General features: G+C 45.8%; 1 pseudogene; it reads right to left on the minus strand.

Moving 5' to 3' along the window:
* Positions 1 to 472: 472 nt before the first annotated feature.
* On the minus strand, positions 473 to 1368 carry LOC144324744 (transcription initiation factor TFIID subunit 9-like; annotated as a pseudogene).
* Between the last annotated feature and the right edge of the window lie 4856 nt (positions 1369 to 6224).

Below are 6224 nucleotides of genomic sequence, written 5' to 3' on the forward strand. Positions count from 1 at the left end.
TCAAAGACTGCTATGTTTGCGATATCAAATGAACAAACATGTGTAACTGGCTTTTGATGTAGTTAGTATATTGGGACCCTCTGGATCTCTTAACTTAAAGAAAACTATCTTTAAAACTTATTTCGGCCTGAAGGACACTAAATAGTTGGGATAGTGGTCATGGATCCTACTTTTTACTACAGTGAAATAAATCAAACTCCCAACATTTGCAGAAAAATGAGTAAATAAAACACAAGTGTTTATATTGGTTATTAATATTTTTTCTGACAATTTTATTTCTTACACTTAAAGGCTAATGAATAACCGTTACTAGTCCTATTAAAGAAAAGCTAACATCTCAATAGGGAAGGATAACCGTATTTACTCATTAAGGACCATTTAGGTTTTCTACAACTCAACTTGAAAATTCATGTTTACTCTCAGTACAATGGATTTAAGACCAAGTATACATGTTGGAAGCATCAAGACTAGATTACAGATTATCATAGTCAACTTCATCATCATCTTCTTCTCCTTCTCCTTCTCCTTCTCCTTCTCCTTCTCCTTCTCCTTCTCCTTCTCCTTCTCCTTCTTCTTCTTCTTCTTCTTCTTCTTCTTCTTCTTCTTCTTCTTCTTCTTCTTCTTCTTCTTCTCGTTTTCTTTTCAATGCATTTGATGATTTGTTGGAAGTATTTTGTGATGACACTATGTTAATGGTAATAAGAATCTTTTTGGACCAAATTAATGGTGAGTTAATCAGAACATTCTGAACTGTGGATGTTGCAGGAATTGATGCCTTTACAGTTGGGGACTGTGAAGTAGGCTTCTGTACCGTAAATCTCTGCCCCGTGAGGGACATTGGAGTCTCTACTGTAGTTGACACAGACGTGGTTTGTGGGGTTGGTGTACCAAGTGTGGGAGTACTTGGTCTGCTAGTAACTGAACCAACACTTAACCGTGGAACGGTTATTCTTCCAGCAGAAGTGGATGCCTTTTTTTGCAAAGACTTAAATCTATAGTTTGGAGCCGTCAAACAATATCTATCAGGAGGCAACCTGGGGCCTGAATATGGCTTGAATAATGGCAAAGGAGTTTGATTCCTTTGCCTTGCAATATCTAATAAAAAAAAATCTCTTGGGGGAGGAGAGGTAAAAAGTCTTTTTTATCAACACAACACTGAATGGTCAACCACACATCATATGCATCACCAGCAGCTTTCTTAGCATGGCTTGAATAAATTTTTGCATCATCTAGAATTGTGGTCACATATTGGAAGGCAAACTCCAACATCTGATTTATAACTCTTGGCTCATATTTTGTCATCCCCACATCCTTCGGGATTTGTGCCATCATCTTTGCATCTTTCGGCATGTCCTCAGGAGAAGCCATTTTGCAGACTCCATGATATCTGTTGATCAGACTTCTTGAGCTAAATCACCCACATTAATGGATTTCAGTCCTGATCTTGATGCAAGTTCTTTGTCTAGAGTGGTTTTTCTAATCCCTGATGTACTGGTGAGCAGGATATTCAGAAACAACATTAAGTTATTCATAAATATTTTTAATTCCTCATGAATTGTAAACCATACATTCAGGTAGACCTAGCTTTATTTTGGAAACTAGACAGTGAAATAGAGCACCTGCACTGAATATAACCCCCATTTTATTCATCTCATTTGGAGGCATGGCACCTTCCAAATGAAAGCAGCAAATATGTCAAATATCACTGCACGAAGGCAGAAAGCCTAAAAAAGTATGAATCCATGTTTTGCACTTTGGAGATATGATGCAGTGAAAGAGGAGGCTGGAAATCGATTAACGGCCATGGTGAGACACAGGGGGAACGCAGGGGAACACCTGCAGGCTCTGGGGTCCGTATCCATAAAATGGGGAGGGGAGAGTTTTGCCTCCTATATTGGTTCTCTGAAAGAATGGTATGCGAGAGGTTTAGGAACTAAAATGTTAGGAACACAGTATGACATTACTCCCATTGGCATTCATTTAAAATTCCTGTGAAGATTAAATTCAGGAATAAGATTGATGTTGATATTCCATTTTTTTAAGTGTCTGCTTTTTTAAGCTGTTGCTGGGCTTACAGAAATTCTCATTTTTTTATCCAGGTCTAAAATATTTATGTTATCACTTTAAAATGTGAAGTTCAGTAGCCAAGAAACAACTATTTCTTCCCACACTCTTCGTAGATAATAGTTACACGATGCAGCAACCAGGGTAGCTTCTGGGTTGGGTTCCCTAGCTAAGCCAGCGCATGCTAGATGCCGGCCTGTTCTTCATTCCTGACAAATATTACCTCGTTTTGTCTTCATTGTAACCCGTTTACCTGTTACTCCTCTTTAACAGACGAGGGCGGGCTTACGCTTTTCAAAGCAACTTAGTCTGGAGGAATAAAGCTGGAACTTAAACCCACTTCAGCTCGTTTTAAGTAAACTAAGACCTGACTTGAACTTCTGCTCCATGTGCTCCAGGCCAGTTGTCATCTTTCAAACCCAGGGCTCTGAGGCACAGGCTCGACGGAGGTGTGATTGCGGCAGAGCATTCAACGTGTGCAGGAGCTCCACACGCGTCACACGCCCTGGATCAAGGAAACTGGGGACGCTGGAGTTAAAGACATGTCAACTCCCATCGTCAGTAAGACCTAGAGCTGGGATTTGGGTGCCAGAGCCACCACTGCCCTGATGCTCACGTGCGCTCACACCGTCCGGGGACACGATGATGTCTGTGCAGGGTTCGGTCTGAAATTGCTTGAATGGAATTTGCACTTGGATAAGATAGAGCCACAGTCTTGCTTTTTTTTTTTTTTTTTTTTTTATGCTTCACATGGTGGGACAAAGATCATCTCAAATTAAATCGATAAAATTTCTGTGTGTACATGGTAATGGGCACAGCGTAAGGACGAGGACAGATTGCCTTTTAAACTTGTGTCCCTAGAATTTAGTATGATTCCCATTAGGTTGGTTTATTAAAACCAGAAAACAGAATTAAAGCAAAAAGCTCGGGCAGCCGTGGCTCAGCGGTTTAGCGCCTGCCTTCAGCCCAGGGCGTGATCCTGGAGAACCGGGATCGAGTCTCGCGTCGGGCTCCCTGTATGGAGCCTGCTTCTCCTTCTGCCTGGGTCTCTGCCTCTCTCTCTCTCTCTCTGTCTCTCATGAATAATAATAATTAAAAAAAAAAAAAAAGCAAAAAGCTCACCATTGTATATTTATCAGGGAAAAGTTTTCAAGACAGAAAAGTCAACTAAAAATTGATCTAGAAGAGAGGGCACCTGGAGGCTTGGTCCCCGGGGTCCTGGGATCGAGTCCTGCATCAGGACTCTCTCTCTTTCAAATAAATAAAGTCTTTTAAAAAAATGATCTGAAAGTAAAAAGCAGGTGGCACTTTTCTTCTTCAACCAGGACCAGCATATACTGGAGTCCTGTGTTTGCCTGTGTGGGGTCTTTCTGTCTCTTATCCTTACTCTGGGACTCGGCCTTGACTCCATTGCAGCAACAGCCTTGCTTCTGTGTCTCACTCTGGGTGTTGTCCTCGATTAAAATCTCATTCCTGTGTAAGAGCCAATAGAAAAAAAATAGCTAAACAGTTGCTCAACTTCTGGATTTACTATAGTTTGTGTTTTCTATGGCTAATTAACTGTCATGGCCTATTTCTTCCTCATTTCACGCAACTGAAGTAATCCCCAACTGTGGAATAAAACACTGAGTCTTTTAGTGGGTGTTAGGTTAATTTCTACAAATTTTCCTGATTTAAATTGAACTTCCATTGTTTGATTTCCATATTTCTTTTTATAGGATATCTGGATAATGCTTCTATAACTAATAACACCTGATGGTTAATTTTACATCAAGCTGACGAGGCCAAGAGGCACCCGATTAAATATCACTCCTGGGTGTGTCTGTGAGGAGACAGCACTTGAATCTGCGAACTACGTGGAAAGGCCTGGAGTGGGCATCATCCCATCTGCGGAGGCCCCGAGGAGAGGGAAGGAGGGGGAGGAGTCAGCCCCTTTGCCGCGACCACCCAGACGGGCCGGGGTGGGGACCCCTCTTCGGCACTGATCCCCAAGGCAGAGCTGGGTGGGAACTACTGCAGCACTTGGCAGGGTGTCTTCCAGGCTCCTCTTGTCTCCCGCTCTCTCGTTTCACATCGTCGTATAAACACTTCCCACACATCAGAAATACCAACACCATCTATTGGCTAAGTCATACCTCATTTAGTAAGAGCATAATTTATTTAAGCCGCTGCTGGATTTGGGGGGCCTTCAAGATGACTATGTCTTCTTCACTCTCCTTGGGCTATGTATACATCTCCGCGTAAGTATGTGCAAGCAAGCCGGATCATTCAATTTGGATGGATGTTGTGAAGTGGAATTAGTGAGCCAAAGAATATAAACATCTTACAAGGCCACATTTTTATCGCTGCTCTGTCTTTCAGGGCAATGGAACCAGAGTGTGGTTTGTCATTAGGCTGCTGACAACATTGCTCTATAAGCAGCATTTTGGTTCCCATCACGTTAGGAAGCCTCTGTTCTTGCAGATCTGGCCCTCGCGTGTCGTGGCAACACGTGAACCGCAGGGTGGGTCTGCACCCCAAGCCAAGGGGCCCCCGGGACAGCCCACAGGTTGGCTGCACTGACCTCCGGGGTGGGGTGCCAGAGCCCCAAGGCCCCGGGGCTCCATGCAAGACCCGCCCTAGCACTCTCCGGGCAGCACCGGGGGGCGGGGGGGCCCCCCGAGGGCAGCGGGGCATGAGCGGGACCTGGCCTGGTGCGCTGGGCTCAACGGGCAGCGCCCGGCTGAGCCGGGCCGGTGAACCTGTGGCCGGTGAGCACCCACCTGTGGCCAGTGAGCACCCACCTGCAGCCGATGAGCACCCACTTGGGCCAGTGAACCTGCGGCCAGTGGGCACCCACCTGCAGCCGGTGAGCACCCACCTGCTGCCAGTGAGCACCCACCTGCAGCCGGTGAGCACCCACCTGCGGCCAGTGAGCACCCACCTGCGGCCAGTGAGTACCCACCTGCGGCCGATGAGCATCCCCTGCAGCCAGTGAGCACCCACCTGCGGCCAGTGAGCACCCACCTGCAGCCTGGGTGGGGCACAGGGCCCTCTTGTCGGGCGGCAGGAGACACGCCTGCCAGAGTCCGGCCCTCCCAGCCCTGGTGGGAGCCACCGCTAAGCCTCTGCTTATTTTGGCCACGATGAAAGGTCTTCTGATTTATCACATAACATTTCAGAGAAAAGCTTAGCTTTTAAGGAAAACCAACCCCCACCCTCCAAGTTGACAGGGTTTTGTGTAGTTGTTTTCGTTTTGTGGAAGGTTGCTTCTTTTGTAAAACAGGCTGACTTTAGGATTGAGCGAGTCTCCACTTGCCAGCGGACAACAAATGTCCCGAATCCCTGGCCTCATGCTCGCTCCATTGCAGGGTACCCACAGGTAAAGGTTTTAGTAAGTTAAAGTGTCCCTTTTACAAGCGTGCAGCGCTAGCAGCTATCCGTAAATTATCCTCATGGCGAATTAGAACAGACCCTCAAGGTGAAGAAAATTATTTTGTTTCTCTTGTAAATGCCTAAAAATTAGAGCAGGCAAGTGTGAGGACCCATTGCCATAAATACTGAAAGGCTCTCTAGGTAACTTCAAAGATGAATTCTGACCCTTCGGCGAGAGATGTAGGACGGAGGGAAACAGGTGCCAGAGGAGCCCGGGCTCTCCTCAGCCTCACCTGGCCTTCCTTGTCCTGACCTCTTCCCACCCTGGCTTCCCACTGTGGGGCGGCCCTTGTCTGTCGCTGGCCCCAGAGAAGGGTTTATCCTCTTTGTGAATAATTCCAGCTGGGTAACCTTAAGTTTGTTTGGTCTTTATCATTCTCCATAATTCACCAGATTGGGTTTGTGAGGCCGTTCCCGCCACCACCTGTGCTCCCCGCTCCTTTGCCTGAGTCCAGGAGTCAGCCTGCCAGGAAAGCAGCAGCCTCTGGCCATTTTGCTCGTTGTTCTTGGCTCACACTGTATTTCTTTTAATATTAAATCCCATCTGCTTTCTGTCTTTCCCAAATTTCTCTAAATGTTCACTCTTTGTCATTGTGTCACAAGTTTATTCCCATTCTATTGTATCTGTTCTGTAATTTCAAGGACTGGGTAGTGGGAGGAGTCAAGAACAGGCCAGCTAAGTCTGCCTTTTAAGGTCAGAGCCAAACCGCTTTGGATTTCAACCAAAATGAGGAGCTACCATGATA

This window comes from Canis aureus, chromosome 12 (genome assembly GCF_053574225.1).
Source record: "Canis aureus isolate CA01 chromosome 12, VMU_Caureus_v.1.0, whole genome shotgun sequence".
Classification (NCBI taxonomy): Eukaryota; Metazoa; Chordata; class Mammalia; order Carnivora; family Canidae; genus Canis; species Canis aureus.